We start from the raw sequence: 21,381 nt of genomic DNA on the forward strand, positions 1-21,381 counted from the left end.
TCCGAAAAAGGTTTGAAGAAATAGAAAAGGAGAGTTGGGAGTAGATCAAAGGGAAAGAAAGAAATCCTAGGAGATTTCCTATCTGAAGGCACCACGAAGAGAAAGTCCGCTTCGTCTGGGTCAGGTCTTCACGTCGCTGGTGAACCGAGTTCTGGTCTCTATTGGAGACCAAATCAGTTGACTTTGGCTTGACTCCTAGTGAAGAAGCCACGCTTTGTCCTCCCCTGTTTAGCTCTTGATCCTGAAGCACTTGATTTTCTCTCCTGGGAGACAATCAATCTTCGATGGATTCCAGGGATGCAACTGAGAAGTTTGTTTTTAATGCACCTACTTGAAGTAAGAATATTTTAAAGTATTTTTGCAAAGAAAAACGTTTCCTTTTGCACTGAAGACATTCAGATGTGAGGAAAATCACTCGGCTGGGGAAAGCAAATGCTGTTGAGAATGTCTCACAAACATAAATTACACATCAGCAGGTAGGTTTGACCCTCAGGTTGGGCACATTTTAAGCGCACTGTTGGCGGAACTTAAGATCAATTAACGACATTCATGATTATTATTTTTAGTTTTTTAGTAAAATTTAATATTTTAAATTTAAATACACATTCTGAAAATTATATAACCAGCACAAGAAACCGGCTTTATGCCATATTTACAAACACAGGAAAGAAAGATGATATTATAATGACAATGCTTCACAAATGGCAACATTTTAAAAGTACCTAGACAAAAAAAGTTAACCCAGAATTCTATGCAAAAATAAAATTTCAAAACTGTGAGTGAAATAAGGACATTGAAAAACATACAAAAGCTAAAAGAATTCACCAAACCACGCTACAAGAAATCTTAAGAGTCCTCCAGGCAGAAGCAAAAGGATCCTTGATAAAATTGTGGACCTATACAAAGAAACCAATATTGGAAATGGCATTTAGAAAGCATGTACTACACGTTTTCTTATAATTTAAATCTTTTTAAAAATATTTGACGTAATAAATAAAAGTAATAATAATGAATCCCAAAGCTTATAATGCATAAAGTAAAAATACATAATACTAGGATAAAGGCCAGAAGGGGAGGTATAATGACACTTGAAAGCAGACTGTGAGAAATTAAAGATGTATCCCAGAAACCCTAGAGCAGCCACTGAAATAAGAAAAGGGTTATAGCTAATAAAGCAAGAAGGAAAGAAAATGGAATGAAATAAAAGCTGTGTAAACACTATGCTGGAACAACTGCTCTCTAGGCCTCCACCCTATAGAAATATACCAGTGGGCAATGAGAAGTGTACAAGAATGATGACTGCAGCATTATTTGTAATCATAAAATAATAGAACCAATGTAATTTTAAAGATATATGAAAAAGGGTTTATTTATTTATTTAACAGACAATTGAACAAACAAACAATGGAAGCAAGTCCTTTGCCAAAAGGAACACAGAGGGTCATGATGATGCTACTCCTCCAAGGATTTCAGGGTTCCCAGACGCCTAGTGCCAGACCCTGCTCCTCGCAAGGGGACCCACGAGCGACCCTCGCCACCATCCCTGCCCTGGTGGAGCCCCCGTGCGGAACACAGGATCCGAAGATGGCAGCGGAAGCGCCACAGCGGCCTCGAAAGCGACTGGGCAGGGTGGGCACAGGCTCCCTCACCGGATGAAGGCGGCGAAAAGAACGGGAAGAACCATCCCGGGAGCCCACCGGGCGTTCAGTCTCATTTGGTACCCGAAGAGGCTCGGGCTGGGTCGCCGACTGGGGAGTTTCAGGGCGCTTCTGAAGAAGGAGAGGGGCAGGGCCGGCGAAGGCCATTCGGCTCTCCGTCTGGCTGCAGAATCTCCTAACACGCAGGTGTCCGACGTGACCACGGCGACTCACCGCTCTAACCTCTCTGGTTTTCCAAGGCCTTGCTCAGTAGTCCTGCCGGGCGGGCCCTGAGAATAGAAGGGAGGGAGGAAATTTAGTGAGTGCGTCCTTCCTCTATTGCCCAGTAGAGTGAGTGGTGCTTGTCTCTGTAGCGCAATCGGTTAGCGCGTTCGGCTGTTAACCGAAAGGTTGGTGGTTCGAGCCCACCCAGGGACGCTTAGTTAGAACTTTTAAAGCATGCACGCATTGTCAATCACTACATAAGTGGGGAAGATTTTATCTTCCCGGAGTACCAAGCCACTAATTTATGACTGATCCATGTCAAGGGCCGGCCCACCTCCCCGACCAGATTTTTTTTTTTTTTTTTTTTTTTTTTTTTTTGAGACGGAGTCTCGCTCTGTCGCCCAACCGCGCCCTGCTAATTTTTTGTGTTTTTAGTAGAGACGGGGTTTCACCGTGGTCTCGATCTCCTGACCTAGCGATCCGCCCGCCTCGGCCTCCCAAAGTGCTGGGATTACAGGCGTGAGCCACCACGCCCGGCTACCCGACCAGATTCTTAACCGGGTATCTCCTGAAATGCCGGGTTTCCACCAGTGTAACTCAGGAATCCTGAAACAGAGAACTAGGAACCCACTTCTGGTGTGATAAAATTCTAATTCAGTCCGTTCTACGCTTAAACGAATAATTTATGTGCCTCCATTTTTTTCATATTTTATTTTATTTTATTTATTTATTTTTTTTTTTTGAGACGGAGTCTCGCTCTGTCGCCCAGGCTGGAGTGCAGTGGCCGGATCTCGGCTCACTGCAAGCTCTGCCTCCCGGGTTGACGCCATTCTCCTGCCTCAGCCTCCCGAGTAGCTGGGACTACAGGCACCCGCCACCTTGCCCGGCTAGTTTTTTGTATTTTTTAGTAGAGACGGGGTTTCACCGTGTTAGCCAGGATGGTCTCGATCTCCTGACCTCGTGATCCGCCCGTCTCGGCCTCCCAAAGTGCTGGGATTACAGGCTTGAGCCACCGCGCCCGGCCCTTTTTTCATATTTTAGTAATAGGAGTCCAGTAGTATCTCCAGGATATGCCTAGATTTACTGATTGCTGTATCAATAATGTGACCAGTGGAATCACTCATCATGTTAGTGATCCTCTCCATCATTTTTTGAAAACAGTATTTTTTCCTCAGTTTGTGCATGATTTATTTAACCCTTTTCAAAATGTTTTTGTTAGCCAGGCATGGTGGCATGTGCCTGTAATCCCAGCTACTGGGGAGGCTGAGGCAGGAGAATCATTTGAACCTGGGAGGTGGTGGCTGCAGTGAGTTGAGATCACTACACTCCAGCCTGGGCAACAGAGTGTGACTCCATCTCAAAAAAAAAAAAGTATTTGAGATGAGGTTGGTTTCATGGTTTTAGGATTACAAAGAATGCTGCAGTCACTATTCTTGTACACATATCTTTGGTCATTGTGGAAATGTCTACACTGCAGATATTTCTATAGTGTAGAGAACTGGATGCATCATTGATACATATAGTGTTTAATGCTTCTAATTTGAGTACATTCTGCAAATGTCTCTTTCACGGGAGCAATACCTAATAACATTCCAATATGAATATTTATAAGAGGAAACGTGCAGATGTGCAATTCAGCTTCGTGCCTCTCCATGGGGCCCATGTTCATAAAATGGTGGCATTAGCTATCTGAGAGTGGAGTTTGCGGCCCTCTGACGTCAAAAGCTGAAACAGAGGACATGAAAACCCTCAATGCACATCCTCTGTAGTCTGGCCAGAATCATTCCTAGGTCGGTGGTCTCTTATCAGGAGGAAATGCTGCTTGCTTGCTTTGTCAAAACCACAAAAGGGAGGGAAAGTATTAGGCTGTTGGTTGATAACAGTAGTGAAGCAAGTCTTTCCAAAGAGTTGGTTTGTTAACCCTTAGGAAAAAAAATCCTAATTCTTACCAGATGGTGCCGTGCAGTTCCAGGCTCTTGGTGTCCCAAACAAAGAACTGTACATGGCACACACAAAGCAGCAAAGCAAAGCAAAAGTTTATTAAGCACAGTAACACTCTCGGAGTGGGAAGAGTGGGCTGACCTCTGGGAGATGAGATCAGTATTAGTTTGGTGTACTTTGGGTCTTTTTATGTGTGTTTATTTTTCTTCTCTTCACAAGGATGCCTCATCTTTAGCCAGTGTTTGCCTTTAGATTGATAGGTGGGTGGCTTACTTTGGCCCTTGTGTGCTTGTTTGTTGCCTCCATCCCATAATTTTTAGTACACACATGAGTTTTAATGAGCTGATTATCATATGAAGTCATGTTAAGGATACTTTTTTTCTCGAATGCACATGCCTATCTCTGAGGAGCTGCCCCTTTACTGGTTTGGATCTTGCCAGCCATGAGGTCCTTGCTTGCTGTTTTTTGGGGGTTTTTTCTTTTTTCTTGACAGAATCTCTCTCTGTTGCCCAGTCTGCAGTGCAGTAGCACAATCTTGGCTTCCTACAACCTTCTCCTTCCGGGTTAAGTGATTCTCCCACCTCAGTCTCCCAAGTAGTTGGGAGCACATGCTCACACCACCACCCCCGGCTAATTTTTTGTATTTTTAGTAGAGATGGGGTTTTACCATATTGGCCAGGCTGGTCTCACACTCCTGACCTCAGGTGATTCACCCACTTTGGCCTCCCAAAGTCCTGGGATTACAGGCGTGAGCCACCACACCTGACCAAAAAAAGAATTTTTAAAATTATTCTTTTAGGCCAAGTGAGGTGGCTCACGCCTGTAATCCCAGCACTTTGGGCGACCCAGGTGGGTCAATCACGAGGTCAGGAGTTTGAGACCAGCCTGGCCAACATGGTGAAATCCCATCTCTAATAAAAATACAAAAATTACCCAGGTGTGGTGGCTGGTGCCTGTAAACCCAGCTACTCGGGATGCTGAGGCAGAAGAATTGCTTGAAACCAGAAGGCGGAGGTTACAGTGAGCAGAGATCGCACCACTGCACTGCAACCTGGGCAAAAGAGCAAAACTCCGTCTCAAAAAATAAAATAAAATAATAAAATAAAATAAAATATTCTTTTAGCCGGGCAAGGTGGCTCATGCCTGTAATCTCAGCTCTTTGGGAGGCCGAGGCAGGCGAATCATGAGGTCAAGAGATTGAGACCATCCTGGCCAACTTGGTGAAACCCCTTCTCTACTAAAAATACACAAATTAGTCAGCTGTGGTGGCAGGCACCTGTAATCCCAGTTACTCAGAAGGCTGAGGCAGGAGAATCGCTGGAATCCGGGAGGCGGAGGTTGCAGTGAGCCGAGATCACACCACTGCACTCCAGCCTGGAGAAAGAAAGAGACTCTGTCTCAAAAAAAAAAAAAAAAAAAAAAGAAAAGAAAGAAAAGAAAAAGAAAAATTATTCTTTTAAACTTGTGTCATGGCCAGCACAGTGGCGCACGCCTATAATCCCAGCACTTTGGGAGGCTGAGGCGGGCGGATCATGAAGTCAGGAGATTGAGATCATCCTGGCTAACATGGTGAAACCCCGTCTCTACTAAAAATACAAAAAATTAGCCAGGCATGGTGGTGGACACCTGTAGTCCCAGCTACTCAGGAGGCTGAGGCAGGAGAATGGTGTGAACCCGGGAGGCGGAGGTTGCAATGAGCCGAGATGGCGCCATTGCACTCCAGCCTGGGCAACAGAGCGAGACTCCGTCTCAAAAAAAAAGAAACAAAAAGAAAAAGAAAGAGAGAAAGAGAGAAAGAAAGAGAAAGGAAGGAAGGGAGGAAAGGAGGGAGGGAGGGAGGGAAGGAGGAAGGAGAGAGAGAGAGAGAGAGAGAAAGAGAGAAAGAGAAAGAGAAAGAGAGAAAGAAAGAGGAGGAAGCTACTGATAGTCCAGTATGGTACACTGTGATAGCCTGAAGAAAATGGTGGTTATAATTTGCAGCTTCTCTCATCAAGAGAGTCTATTTCTCCCCTGTTGAATCTGGGATTGGCTATGTGATTTGCTTTGGGTAAATGTTGGTGCCTTCGCAAACCTGGCAGAAGAGAGGCTTGCACATGGGGGGATTGCCTGCTTTTTGCTTCATTTGAAATCCTGAGACCATGATCTGAAGATCCCCCCCAAGCAAGCCTGCTGGAGAGATCACATGAAGAAAAAGATCCATGCATCCCACTTGTTCCAACCTATCCAGCGATACCCCAGATGTGTGAGTGAGGCCATCCTAGACCATCCAGCCCCAAATGAATCAGCTTGGACCAGAAGAATGTCCAAGCCAACTCACAGAATCACTAAAAATAATAAATTATTGTTATTCTAAGTCGATAAGCTTGGAAGGGTTTATTATGCAGCAAAAGTCTATCAAAAGGGTGATGGTAGCTGCAGGAAATAAATATATACCTTTAATTTTATATGCATAAACATCTTTGGGATGATACCTCCAAAATATAAATTCCTATATTGAAAGAGCACACTGAGTACCCAGCATGGCAGATGAAAATAGATCATGAAATTTCAAAATAGTAGGAACAGGTAGAAGATTCTATAAGCTTTTGGGAGGGGAGATGGGAGACCAGTTTAAGGCAAACAACAAAGAATCAGAATGGCATTACACTACAGTGTTGATGTGCTCCAGTCTATAATCATCAGGAACAAACTTGTAGTCAAACCTGAGTATACTGGCTCATTGCAACAGAGGAGACAGCAAACACTATGGGGAAATTGTGGGACAATTCTTCCTTTGGGAATCTTGATATTTTTATCTAGAAAGTGGGAGGAATGATTGCAGGACTAAACACATAATTGGTAAAGAATCAACAGTCTGGACAGGCACAGTGGCTCACACCTGTAATCCCAGCACTTTGGGAGGTCGAGGTGGGCAGATCACGAGGTCAGGAGATCGAGACCATCCTGTGAATGGTGAAACCCCGTCTCTACTAAAAATACAAAAAATTAGCTGGGCATGGTGGCAGGCGTCTGCAGTCCCAGCTACTCGGGAGGCTGAGGCAGGAGAATGGCGTGAACCCGGGAGGCGGAGCTTGCAGTGAGCCGAGATCGTGCCACTGCACTCTAGCCTGGGCAACAGAGCGAGACTCCGTCTCAAAAAAAAAAAAAAAAAAAGAATCAACAGTCAATACAAAAGTTAGCCGAGCATGGTTGGGCATGCCTGCAATCCCAGCTACTTGGGAGGCTGAGGGAGGAGAATCGCTTGAACCCAGGAGGCAGAGGTTGCAGTGAGCTGAGATGATGCCCCTGCACTCCAGCCTGGGTGATAGAGACTCTGTCTAAAAAAAAAAAAAAGACCAGCCGCAGTGGCTCATGCCTGTAATCCCAACACTTTGGGAGGCTGAGACGGGCGGATCACAAGGTCAGGAGTTCAAGACCAGCCTGACCAATATGGTGAAACTCCTTCTCTACTAAAAATATAAAAATTAGCTGGGTGTGGTGGCATGTGCCTGTAGTCCCAGCTACTCAGGAGGTTGAGGCAGGAGAATCGCTTGAATCCAGGAGGCAGAGGTTGCAGTGAGCCGAGATTGCGCCACTGCACTCCAGCCTGGCCACAGAGCAAGACTCTGTCTCAAAAAAATAAAAAATAAAAAATAAAATAGGCCGGGCGCGGTGGCTCAAGCCTGTAATCCCAGCACTTTGGGAGGCCGAGACGGGCGGATTACAAGGTCAGGAGATCGAGACCAGCCTGGTTAAATACGGTGAAACCCCGTCTCTACTAAAAAATACAAAAAACTAGCCGGGTGAGGTGGCGGGCGCCTGTAGTCCCAGCTACTCGGGAGGCTGAGGCAGGAGAATGGCATAGACCCGGGAGGCAGAGCTTGCAGTGAGCTGAGATGCGGCCACTGCACTCCAGCCTGGGCGACAGAGCGAGACTCCGTCTCAAAAAATAAAATAAAATAAAATAAAATAAAATAAAATAAAATAATTAACAGTGACTATTAGTAGCTGGGAAAAGGGGATATTTGATCATATTATATTATGGTTTGGACAGTGTTCTGTTTGTGATCAAATATGATTGTGAAATAGTCTTTCTTTTATCTTGGTGAGAGGGTAACTTTGTCTGATAATGGTGTTGTGAAATTTTTAGTTTTAACCGGAGAACATCATGGCCTAGGTGTTTGTCAGACCAGCTCTAGCTGACAACAGAAGAGGGTTACTTTTTTCTTTCTCAGAAACAACTATGGAAAACAGTAAACAGCAAGGGTCTGGTGCGGTGGCTCATGCCTGTAATCCCAGCACTTTGCAAAGCCAAGGGAGGAGGATCACTTGAGGTCAGGAGTTTGAAACTGTAGCAGGAGGAGTCCTAGACAAAATCCCTCAGACACCTGATCGTGGAAGGTAAGAGCTTTGTTCAGGTGAGAGCATCGGCAGACTCACGTCCTAGAAACGGAGCTCCCTGAATAAGTAATTCCTGTCCCTCTTAAGGGGCCGTGTGAGGGGGGTCATGATTGATTGAGCAAGCGAGGGGTACGTGACTGGGGGCTGCATGCACCGGTAATCAGAATGAAACAGAGCAGAAAAGGGAGTTTCATAATGCTTTTTTATACAATGTCTGGAATTTACAGATAGCACAGGTGGTGAGATCAGGGGTTGAATTTTAACAACCAGGCCCAAAATGTGGCGTCCGGTTATCTGACCGTGATTTTCACTTCTGCCCATTCTTTCAATATCCACTTTTTCAGCAAACAAGAAATTAAGAATAAGACAATATGAAGAGTGGTCTCCTCTCTCAAAACCAGCTTGGCCAACATGGTGAAACCTCGTCTCTACTAAAAACAAAAAAATTAGCGGGGCGTGGTGGCGGGTGCCTATAATCCCAGCTACTCGAGGCCAAGGCAGGAGAATCGCTTGAACCCGGGAGGTGGAGGTTGCAGTGAGCCGAGATCCTGCCGCCCCACTCCAGCCTGGGGGACAAAGAGAGGCGAGACTCTGTCCAAAAAAAAAAAAAAAAAAAGCAATGCCTTTAAAAATCTGAGAGAAATTATTTCAGCCTATCTCTTTATATCTCTATCTAGTAAAATATCAGTTAAGTGTATGGGTAAAATAGATGTTTTCAGACACGCAGTGTCTCAAGAAGTTTATTTCTAAGGTAACCACTTTATAGGAGGTTTTGGAGGATATGCATCATCAAGAGGAAGGAGTGAGTGAGGAATGAACCGCCTTGAGATCCATGAAGCAGGGGACCTAACAAAAGAGAGAGGTAATGGAAATCCCAAGATGGTGTAGTAAAGAGAGATATTATGATAACAGCTCTGAGATAAGCCTGAAGAGCAAGTCATCCAGAATGGAGCAGGTAGAAACATGCTAGGAAAAATTTCTTTCTTTATTTATTTTTGTTTGTTTGTTTGAGAAGGAGTCTCACTCTTTTGCCCAGGCTGGAGTGCAATGGTGCAATCTTGGCTCATTGCAACCTCTGCCTCCCGGGTTCAAGCGATTCTCCTGCCTCAGCCTCCCGAATAGCTGGGATTACAGGCACCCACCACCACACCCCACTCATTTCTGTATTTTTAATAGAGATGGGGTTTCACCATGTTGGCCAAGCTGGTCTCAAACTCCTAACCTCAGGTGATCTGCCTGCCTTATCCTCCCAAAGTGCTGCGATTACAGGCATGAGTCACCACGCCCAGCCAGGGGAAGCACTGCATTTTTTTTTCTCTTTTATAAACGAATAAGTTGAGGTACAGAAAATTCAGTAATGTTTTAAAAGTCACGTCGTGAACGAATCAAGATTTCAACCCAGAAATTGAGGCTTCACCACCAGTGAAGATTGGGGTTTTCTTGAAAGTTTTCAATTATTGGGAGTTTTGGATTTCCAGGAATGTGCAATTGTAAAAACCCAGCTTCAGGAAGTGATGAAATAGGTGCAGTGGATATGGGGTAAGCTCTGAAGCCCCAGGCTCAGGCTCTATTAAAAAATTACTTTTGCTGAAATATTCCAGTTTTTAGGACCTTCCATGGAACTTAAGCCTTTGCACAGCATATTTTGGCATCTGATTTAAAGCTAGTAGAGGTCCGGAGGATTCCCAGGATTAAAGTCTTTAAACAGAAAGCGTGAATCTTACCTAAGTAAAAGCTGCCTGTTCCTGGGTGGGCTTGAACCATCAACCTTTCAATTAACAGCCAAATGCGCTAACCGATTGCACCACAGAAACTCTAATGGGTTGTGTCTTAAACTCATTTGCTGATACCAGAAATGGCTTTTTAACCTCTGGCTGCAGATAATCTCATATGTTTGTGGCCTGTCCAATCCCGCGCACTCCAGAAACCCAGAACGCGGGAGACAATGAAGCCAAGAGTCGAGTCTTTGGGCACGTTTGGACATTCTACCCGGCCAGAGTCAGCTGGGGGACTCCAACGGCCAAACGGCCGCCTGCTCCTCACCGTCTGCTCCTCACTGCTTCCCCCGCCTGCTCTTCACCGTCTCAAAAGTCGCCGGCCCCTCCACAGGCGACAACTGCAGCCTCTCCGGCAGAAGTCACTCGCTTTCCCATTCTTAGCCCCGCTTCACACCTTGCGCTCACAATCATTTCCTCCCGGCCTGGGCCAGTGGACGCGCGCGTGGGAAGAACCAGAACCCGTGATGTCCTCACCACGCCGCCATTGGGCCTTCCTAGGTGGAATCCACCACCCAGGGACCTGGAGTTTGCACAGGCTGCAGCCCTGAGCCCAGAGCCCGCCTAGCACCTAGTAGGCGCCCAGTAAATGCTCGGTGAAGGAAGGCATTCCACAGCAGGGGTTTAGGAGAACCATGAATTCCTGTGTGAACATTAAGCGTTTAGTCCTACTAGGAAGTCTGGAATATGGAGACCTGAACTGTTTCTCAAAGGCAGCTGTTCTTGTATTCCCAGAGCTGGTTTAGAATTCAGCAAAGGTCCCTGCTCTGTGGATCCCACCTCTGGAGAGCAGAGGATGGTGCGGTGCGGGGCACTGCGGGTTATTATCCTTCCCACGCTCACGTCCACCGGCCCAGGCCCAAAGGAAATGGCTGTGAGGGCAAGGTGTGAAGATAGTTACAAATACCAACTAGGGCCAGCGACAGTTGCAGAAATGAGGACTTGTAATAGTTATGAGTATTTCTTCATTATTTTGAGATGAATACAATACTTTTTTTGAGAATTCTCTTCCATCATCCTAGCTAGGGTATTCATTAATAGTTAACTTTTAGAAATCTCAATATTTAGATTACAGGATAGCACATATGGAATGTGATCTATCTAAAAAAGGAGTGAACATCATTCAAAGACAAATAAAGGACTTCAGCCTGTTGGGGAAAGGGTTGGCATATTTTCACTGAATGAGAAAAAGTATGATTTTCCTATTGTCTTTATATGAACCTTAAGTATGGTTTTACAAGGAGGAAAAAAGAGGAGGAAGAAGAGAAAGAAGAGGAAGAGGAGGAAAAAAGGAGGAGGAAGGTGTACATTGATGCCACCTTGAGAAGAAGTGAACTGTGGTGGAATTGTAATGTATCAATTTTGCTAACCTTAATGCACGTTTCCCAGATTTGCCATCTTTAGATAGCTCTGGGTTAGCCTGGGCCACAGGAGACATTTGGAAGATAGAATTCAAGTGGCTGTTATACGCTTTTGTATACTGGGAAGGGTGTTGTTACAGCTCATGCATGATCTTCAGCTTCCCTGACTCTTGGACTGGTGGGTGTTTTGCTTCTTGATCTAACATTAAGGTTAGAAATTGCAGGATTCCAGCTGGGTTTTGTTACATCCAATCTGGTTTAAGTTCCCATATTATTAGGAAAGCCTTAGGGCGCTTCAGGAAAACAGTTTTTAAAAAATCAAATTTGGAAAATATCAAATGGAATTATAGGCAATAAGCATAACCCAGTGGAACCATGAATCAAACTCTCTAAAGCAGGGTTGTCTACATTTTGGCTTCCTTGGTCCACACAGAAAAACAAAAACAAAAAACAAAAGAACACTAACTGCAATTGAACTGTGCCTGTAAAGCTTGTAAACAAAATGTGTCTGTAAAGCCTGCAAACAGGCTGGGCGCGGTGGCTCAGGCCTGTAATCCCAACATTTGGGAGGCCCAGGCAGGTGGATAACTTGAGGTCAGGAGTTCAAGACCAGCCTGGCCAATATGGTAAAACCCTGTCTCTACTAAAAATTCAAAATATAAGCCGGGCCTAATTTTTTGGTGGCCTGCGCCTGTAATCTCAGTTACTCGGAAGGATGAGTATTCTCTGACTGAGGCAGGAGAATAGCTTGAACGCAGGAGGAAGAGATTGCAGTAAGCCGGGTCCTGCCACGCATTCCGGTGGACTGTTTGCTGTTAAATATTTACAATTGGCTCCCATAGGGAAAAGCAAAGCTTAGTTTTATTTCTATAGAACAAAAAGCTTAGTTCAGACGGATCCACCATCTTTGCCCGCGCTGACAGACTGTTGAGATTACAAGCGTGAGAAACACTACCGGGTAATATCTTTAGTTTTCGTGTTACAGACGGGAACAAAAATCTGTTTGGTAGCTCATTGCCTACCCTTCCACAACAAAGAAAAAAATCTACTCTTAAAACAATAATTCAGGGGAAAGCGCGAACGCAGTCCCCCACTACCACAAATTATGCAGTCGAGTTTCCCACATTTGGGGAAATCGCAGGGGTCAGCACATCCGGAGTGCAATGAACAAGCCTCGCCCTGGGAAAACCACCTTCGTGATCATGGTATCTCCCCTGCCAGGTAAGTATGAGCTCTGGCATCTCCGTCCCGCCACAGCCTCATAGTCTCCCCTCTTAGACGCACGGTCACTTGCCCCGCGCACTCCCGAGTCCTTCTGGCCTTGACATACAACTAGGACTCTCAGGTCAGACCAGCGGTCCTGAACCCGCTCCTACAGCACGGGAACTCCTTCGTGGCGAAGCAGCAGGTGGGGAAGCAGCAGCCCCTGCGCTGCCTCATCTACATAGAAATCGCCCTCTCGGTGATGTCACCGACAGCGCCTTCCCGTCCCCGTCTGCTCTTCCGCTTCACCCTCCGCCACTCAGCGGCCCAACCCGCTGCCGGAGCCGGGGGAGGTGACTTATGCCTCTTCCTTCTTTTTCTCCTGTCCCCGCCCCTCGTCTCCCCAAAGAAGCGGGTGCTTATTCTGTGTCCTGTAGAGGTCCCCTTTGGCGGCCAGCTGGAAGCCCGTGCACCCTTCTTCAAATAATAGCTTTCAATGAGCAGACTAGAACGTTTAGGATTACAAAGGAAACGAATTCCTTTCAAACCTGGTTATCTTTGCGATGTGGCACTGTGTGCATATCTTCGTTAAAACGCATCAAAGGCCACTGCACTCCACCCTGGGCGACAAGAGGTGACTGAGTATCAAAAAAACAAAAACATTTCCCCTTCGCCCCCAAAGCATTAGACGTCAAGGCTGGCAGCGATGTCTGTTCTCTTGAAAGTTCAACATCAAAATACTTGGAAATTAAACTAAAATAGTAGAAGCAAGAACAAAAATTAAGTTGAAGATAATGTCAAGAATATTTCCCAAGAACCAAAATAAGAATGTAAAAACAGGAGAGAAAAGTTCGGGAAGGTAAATGTCCAAGGTCCAAACGCGATTAGCATGCATTTCAGAAAGAGGATAGAAAAAATCAGTACAATTCAAAACACTTTCCATACCAATAGGTTGAAACTACAGTGAATTTGAACTATTGAATAACGATATTGAACTTTCAAGAGAACAGACATTCCCGCCAGCCTTGACGTCTAATGCTTTTGGGAGGAGGGAAGACTGTTTTTGTTTTTTTGAGACACAGTCACCTCGTCTCCAGAGTGGAGTGCAGTGGCCTTTAACGCGTTTCAAACAAGATATGCACACGGTGCCACACCGCAAAGATAACCAGGTTTGAAAGGAATCCGTTTCCTTTGTAATCCTAAACATTCTAGTCTGCTCATTGAAAGCCATTATTTGAAGAAGGGTGCACGGGCTTCCAGTTGGCTGCCAAAGGGGACCTCCACAGGACACAGTATCCGCTTCTTTGCAGGAGACAGGGGGCGGGGACAGGAGGGAAAGAAGTACCCGCTTTGTAGGAGTACACAGAAGTACCCGCTTCTTTGCAGGAGACAAGGGGCGGGGACAAGGGGCGGGGACAGGAGGGAAAGAAGGGAGAGGCATAAGTCACTTACCCCGACTCCTACAGCGGGTTGGTCCGCTGAGTGCTCCTGTCTTGTAAGCAGTTCTTGTTTCGTATTTTCGCTGTCTCTGACACTATTAACTGTACAATTTTTTCTTCTGTACACAAAAAAAGTTTGTTTCAATAGTGTTATGGGTCGGGCGTGGTGGCTCACGCCTGTAATCCCAGCACTTTGGGAGGCCAAGGTGGGTGGATAACCTGAGGTTAAGAGTTCAAGACCAGCCTGGCCAACATGGTGAAACCCTGTCTCTACTAAAAATACAAAAATTGGGCGGGCATGGTGGTGGGCGCCTGTAATCCCAGCTACTTAGGAGGCTGAGGCAAGAGAATTGCTTGAACGCAGGAGGTGGTGGTTGCAGTGAGCCAAGATGGCGCCACTGCACTACAATCTAGGCTACAGAGCCAGACTCCATCTAAAAAAAAAAAAAAAAGTGAAGTATGTATCTTCTACAGTATACTCTTCCAACTTACCAGATTCTGTCATTGACATAAGATGCTGCATCGTTACTTGTGTAAGGGGTTTAACACTACTACTATATATAATATATATGTAATATATATTTTATATATATAACACTACGGTTTATTAAAACAGCTATCAGTAAACAGATGCCCCTGATGTTCCAACAAAATGACCTACTATTATTAGAAACCAAATAAGCTCCTCCTCCTATGAGGAAGAAAGTAAACAACTTCTGGCTTGGCACGGTGGTTCACGCCTATATTCCCGGCACTTTGGGAGGCTGAAGCGGGTGGATCACTGAGGTTAGGAGTTCAAGACCAGTCTGGCCAACATGATGAAACCTCATCTCTATTAAAAATACAAAAATTGGCCGGGCGCGGTGGCTCAAGCCTGTAATCCCAGCACTTTGGGAGGCCGAGATGGGCGGATCACGAGGTCAGGAGATCGAGACCATCCTGGCTAACCCAGTGAAACCCCATCTCTACTAAAAAATGCAAAAAAAAATTAGCCGGGCGAGGTGGCGGGCGCCTGTAGTCCCAGCTACTCGGGAGGCTGAGGCAGGAGAATGGCGTGAACCCGGGAGGCGGAGCTTGCAGTGAGCTGAGATCAGCCACTGCACTCCAGCCTGGGCGACAGAGCGAGACTCCCTCTCAAAAAAAAAAAAAAAAAAAAAAAATTACAGCGCGCCTGTAATCCCAGCTACGGGAGGCTGAGGCAGGAGAATCGCTTGAACCTGGGGGCGCGGAGGTTGCAGTGAGCCGGTATCACTCCACTGCACTCCAGCCTGGGCAACAGAGTCAAACTCTGTCTAAACAAACAAACAAAAAAAAACAAAAAAAACGTAAACAACTTCTGGAACAGTTTGAAAAAGTAATTTAAATGAAAATGAAACCAAAAAGGGTAAAAAGAAAAAAGAGTGAATTGTAGGCCGGGCACAGTGACTCACGCCTGTAATCCCACCACTTTGGGAGGCCGACGCGGAGGAATCACGAGGTCAGGAGATCGAAACTATCCTGGCTAGCACGGAGAAACCCTGTCTCTAGTAGAAATGCAAAAAAAAAAAAAAAAAAAAAAAAATTAGCCGGGCGTGGTGGTGGCGCCTGTAGTCCCAGCTACTCGGGAGGCTGAGGCAGGAGAATGGCGTGAACCCGGGAGGCAGAGCTTGCAGTGAGCCGAGATTGCGCCATTGCACTCCAGCCTGGGCGACAGAGCAAGACTCCATCTCAAAAAAACCAAAGAAAAAGAAAAAGGAGGGAATTGTAGGAAATAACCTATATGTGATGATCTATTTTCAATTCTAAGTGGCTTGGTATAGGTTTAGGCAGGCTACCTGGAAATAAAGAGATAAAGAAGCAGAATGTACTGAGCCACATCTTCACCTTCCTTCTCTCCCTTTCACCCAGCGGCCAGGTGTCTATGGGAGGGGCCCCCCTCATGTACCCCCTCCCCACTCCACCAAGAAATTTAGTTTAAGCTAGCTTGCAACATAGATAATTGTACCCCTTCTTGTCAGCTAAGTGCAGCCACCAGGGCCATAAGTCAAATGTTTGAAAAGTCCTGAGACATTCATAATACATTGTGGGCTGCAATAAAATGCAGCAGAAAGACCCTAAAGAATATACTTGAAGAACAATCAGTAGGTGATGTCTGGGAAGATTGTGACCCGCTACTACTCAGGCTATGAGGAACTGGGGAGGGACCTGTGCACTAGGGCATAAATTGCTTGTTGAAACTGTGCTGGGTGTGCCTGCATGCCAGACACCCGATCTTGCAAGACCCTCATTAAAAGTCTCACTTTCACTGTTCTCCTGGTCTCTGAGTTCATTGTTTGGGTTTAAACGGGTGAATTTGTTCCCCACAAACTGGATTGGATTGAAGGATGAAAGTATTGATCCTGGGCGTGTCTGTGAGGGTGTTGCCAAAGGAGATGAACATTTGAGTCAATGGGCTGGGGAAGGCAGACCCACCCTCAATCTGGTGGGCACAATATAATCTGCTGCCGATGAATATAAAGCAGGCAGAAAAACACGAACATGCAAGACTGGCCTATCCTGCCAGCCTACATCTTTCTCCTGCGCTGGATGCTTCCTGCCCTGGAACATCAGACTCCAAGTTCTTCAGTTTTGAGATTTGAACTGACTCTCCTGCTCCGTAAGCTTGCAGACAGCATATTGGTCCATATTGTGGGACCTTGTGATTGTGTAAGTTAATACTTGATAAACTCCTTTATATATCTATCCTATTAGTTCTGTCTCTCTAGAGAACCCTGACTAATACAGAGTCACATAAAAATATGAGCCTCAGGCCAGGCACAGTAGGTCATGCCTATAATCCCAGCACTTTGGGAGGCTGAAGCGGGTGGATCATGATCACCTGAGGTTAGACGTTCGAGACAAGCCTGACCAACATGGAGAAACCCCGTCTGTACTAAAAATACAAAACTAGCCGGATGTGGTGGCGCATGCCTGTAATTCCAGCTACTCGGGAGACTGAGGCAGGAGAATCGCTTGAACCTGGGAGGCAGATGTTGAGGTGAGCTGAGATCGTGCCACTGCACTCCAGCCTGGGCGACAAAAGCAAAACTCTGTCTAAAAAAAAAAGCAAAAAGAAAAGCCTCAAAGAAGGCCATATGGTTGAAGTTTATATGCAGCACATAAAGGACTAGTGGCTTGGAGTTCTCAGGGGGTGGTGGCCACAGGTTTTGGGAGGTTGAGTGGAGGAAAGACATGGTGAGCAATGACTGTGTTGTGATGCAAATGAAGTCTCTCAAGAAGCAGCCCTCCACCGGATGTGGTGGCTCATGCCTGTAATCCCAGCACTTTGGGAGGCAGAGGTGGGCAGATCATTTGAGGTCAGGAGCTCAAGACCAGCCTGGCCAACATGGCAAAACCCCATCTCTATTAAAAATACAAAAATTAGCCAGGTGTGGTGGTGGGCACCCGTAATTCCAGCTACTCGGGAGGCTGAGTCATGAGAATCGCTTGAACCTGGGAGGCAGAGGTTGCAGTGAGCCAAGATTGCACTACTGCACACTCCAGCCTGGGTGACAGAGTAAGACTCTATTTCACCAAAAAAAAAAAAAAAAAAAGTTTCTCTGTCAGACCTTTAGAAGTATGGGACCTTTTGTTCCCTTTTCCTGTGAGTTAATCTTATCTGGATCCAGATAAAGTAGATAAGAAGGTCTCAAAGAAAGCCTATTTGCAGTTGAAGTTTACTTCCTCTACACATGCTAATCTCCCTGACAAAAGGACAGCTTTTCACAGGTATTTCTGTGACTGTTATCTATTGCACTGCCTACATGACTTACCTGGACCCCTATCCAGATATTGTTGCCCATTGCAGTGCCTACGTGACATGGCTGAATTCCTACTCACCTTTAACTCTGCTTATTTTTAGGAAACAGGATGTCTGTGGTCAGAAGTTTCTTCTTGGGACTAAACCAGCTGAAGCTGGTGAAATCCATGACGGAAGCTTACGCAACCTCTGAAAAACATCTAGCTTTATTATAATCCAATTTCCATGCTAAATTGGATTATTATAATCCACTTTCCATCAGCACATGACAGTTGACAATCACTGTGACAATGAACAGAAGAGACCAAGAAAGGACGGAAAAGAGGTGGTTCCATGATTCTAGGAAAAACTCCATCCCTTCCTAAGAAAACCATGAATATTCCTCACCTTGCTCATTCCCTTCATTAAAGATCCTATATATTTGTAACTTCCTGGTTCTCAGTAGCTGAGAAGGTGATTTGCAAACTATACTACTTCTCCAATTCCATGCTATGCTCCTAATCCTCCAGTGCCATTGAATAGAGCCTGCGCTGCTTGACGCTCACTCTTGCTTTCATACATTGGCTTTGCAATACTAAACAGGAAAGAGTCCCTTTTTGGGGTGAGACCCCTTAGTAACCTCTGCAGCCCCTCTAAATAGCCATCTCAAAATACACCAAAGAAGTGTATTTTGGGGTGGCATATTTTGGGTTTCCTGCATGGCTAAGCCAACATAATAGGATTCTTGCTGAACGCAGGGTGATCAGACATCAATCACCTAGCGGATGGTGAAGGATGAGGAGCCCTATTATGAGTGATCAGCTATTGAGGATGGGGAGTTCTGGCTAAATTGACTGAGAAGGATTCTTGCTGAGATTGAACAATGCAGAGAGGAACACAGAAGCTCAATAGTTGAGGCCTAGTGAGAAGAGGACTCAGAAGGGCCTGATTAGAGTTTGACCAAGGAGATGTCAACCTGAAATAATTGAAAGGTTCAGAATTCAGTGTTAAAGATTTTATTCATTCTGCTTATGGGAACTAATGGTAAATATTAAAAGAGTGTATTCAAATGAAAATTGGGGAATAGCCAATCAGGGCACATGGACTCCAGAGAAATGGGGTCAGTGCTGCAAAGTCAAAAGTCAAGTTCTTGCTGACACAGAAAGAAAAAAAAAATTTAATAGGATCACAACATTTTCTATACAAGGCTGCTTTAAGAGTTCAACAGATTAGTTGCAGAATTTTTTGTTTGTTTGTTTTTTGTTTGTTTGTTTTTTGTTCTGAGATGGAGTCTCATTCTGTTGCTAAGGCCGGAGTGCAGTGGTGTGATCTTGGCTCACTGCAACCTCTGCCTCCTGGTTTCAAGTGATTCTCCTGTCTCAGCCTCCTGAATAGCTGGGATTACAGGTGCCCACCACCATGCCCAGATAATTTTTTGTATTTTTAGTAGAGATGGGATTTCACCATATGAGCCAGGCTGGTCTCAAACTCCTGACCTCTAGTGATCTGCCTGCCTCGGCCTCCCAAAGTGCTAGGATTACAGATGTGAGCCCCACTGTGCCTGACCCTTTTTTCTTTCCATACTGCTTGTTTTCTTCTTTATAGCTGGCTCACATTTCCTTTCCAATTTAAAGGAGTGTGTTTAACATTCCATCTTGGCCGGGCACGGTGGCTCACGCCTGTAATCCCAGCACTTTGGGAGGCCGAGGCGGGCGGATCACAAGGTCAGGAGATCGAGACCACGGTGAAACCCCGTCTCTACTAAAAATACAAAAAATTAGCCGGGCGCGGTTGTGGGCGCCTGTAGTCCCAGCTACTCGGGAGGCTGAGGCAGGAGAATGGCGTGAACCCGGGAGGCGGAGCTTGCAGTGAGCCGAGATCGTGCCACTGCACTCCAGCCTGGGCGACAGAGCGAGACTCCGTCTCAAAAAAAAAAAAAAAAAAAAAAAAAAAAAAACATTCCATCTTAAGACAATGCAATAGCCATGAAGTCTTTATGTCAGCAAGGTAAGAAGGAAGTCCATCTATAATGAAAATCAGCAGTGAAGAGGGAAGCAATCTTCCCTGGCACCCTTCAGCAATTTATATAGCATGTTAGAAAACAATGCATGTAAGGAAGAAGGCCAATCTATAATCGGAGAAACAAAGGTTACAACTCCCTAGTTTACGGGTAACTCTCATGTGACTTAGGCTTCATACTCACTTTTTTAAATTTTATTTATTTATTTTTTGAGATGGAGTTTCGCTCTTGTTGTCCGGGCTGGAGTGCAATGGCATGATCTCAGCTCACTGCAACCTCTGCCTCCCTGGTTCAAGTGATTCTCCTGCCTCAGCCTCCTGTGTAGCTGGGATTACAGACATGTGCCACCACACCCGGCTAATTTTGTATTTTTAGTAGAGATGGGGTTTCTCCATGTTGGTCAGGCTGGTCTCAAACTCCTGATCTCAGGTGCTCCACCCGCCTTAGCCTCCCAAAGTGCTGGGATTAGAGGTATGAGCCATGGTGCCTGGCCAATACTCACATTTTTTAAAGGTTCAAAATAATTTGGAGTTCCAACAACTTACATTTTTAATTACTTATTTTCACAGAAAGAATCTTTGTCAGCTGTCACTCACTGATTCCTCCAAAGACCATAGTCCTGTCCAGTGATCCTCCTCAAGGCAATAGGTCTCTCTAGTAACTACTGGTTTCCTTTCCCATTTCAATTTCCACTCCAGTTGACTGAATTGTGAACACCAACTCCCACACTTAAATGTTGAAGCCCTAACCCCCAATGTGATGGTTTATGCAGCCGGGGCCTTTGAGAAGTAATCAGGATTAAATGAGGTTATGAGAGTGGGGTCCTCATGATGAATTTAATTTCAGTATAAGAAGAGACACTAGAAAGCTTGCTCCTCTGCCTTCCCCCTGGTGCACAAAGAAATGGTCACATGGGCACAGAGTGAAACTACAGCCACTTACAGGCCATAGAAAGAGACCTCAGAAAGAAATCCGCTTTGCTAGCACCTTTATCTCGGACTTCCCAACTTCCAGAAGTGTGAGAAATACATTTCCATAGTTTAAGCCACTTGGTGTATGGTATTTTGTTACAGCAACCTGAACAGACTTATACAACAATCCAGTCCTACAGGCAATACAACTTCTTCACTGATTCTAGATTCTGAGCACCTCTCAGTCCTTTGTTGGGTTATTTTGATCCTGTCCATATGTTTATAAATATTCTCTTCATAGAATTCTCTTTAAATCACACATCCGAGTGTGCTCCTTGTTTCCCATCAGAGCCAAGACTGATTTGAGATGATTTTTCAAGGTCAGGTTGATGTCTTAATCCAGTTGTGCTGCTGTAACAAAATACCACAGAGTAACTTATAAACAACAAAAATTTATTGTTCACAGTTATGGAGGATGGGCAGCCCAAGATCAAGTTGCCAGCAGGTTCAGTGTCTAGTGAAGGCCCATTCCTCTGTCACCCAGGCTGAAGTGCAGTGTTGCAAGCTTGGGTCACTGCAACCTTCACTTCCCAGGCTCAAGTAGTCCTCCCACCTCAGCCTCCTGAGTAGCTGGGACCACAGGTGCTCACCACCATGCCTGGCTAATTTTTTTTTTTTTTTTTGGTAGAGATAGGGTCTCACCATGTTTCTCAGGCTGGCCTCAAACTCTTG

General features: G+C 45.4%; 2 non-coding genes across 2 annotated transcripts; one reads left to right on the forward strand and one right to left on the reverse strand.

Moving 5' to 3' along the window:
- Positions 1 to 2,001: 2,001 nt before the first annotated feature.
- TRNAN-GUU (transfer RNA asparagine (anticodon GUU)) lies at positions 2,002 to 2,075 on the forward strand. The gene has a single exon. It is a non-coding gene; the product is annotated as a tRNA-Asn (tRNA).
- A 10,309-nt stretch (positions 2,076 to 12,384) lies between these two features.
- Positions 12,385 to 12,548, reverse strand: LOC112426192 (U1 spliceosomal RNA). The gene has a single exon (XR_003017488.2). It is a non-coding gene; the product is annotated as a U1 spliceosomal RNA (small nuclear RNA).
- Positions 12,549 to 21,381: the final 8,833 nt, after the last annotated feature.

This window comes from Macaca nemestrina, chromosome 1 (assembly GCF_043159975.1).
Source record: "Macaca nemestrina isolate mMacNem1 chromosome 1, mMacNem.hap1, whole genome shotgun sequence".
NCBI classification, from domain to species: domain Eukaryota; kingdom Metazoa; phylum Chordata; class Mammalia; order Primates; family Cercopithecidae; genus Macaca; species Macaca nemestrina.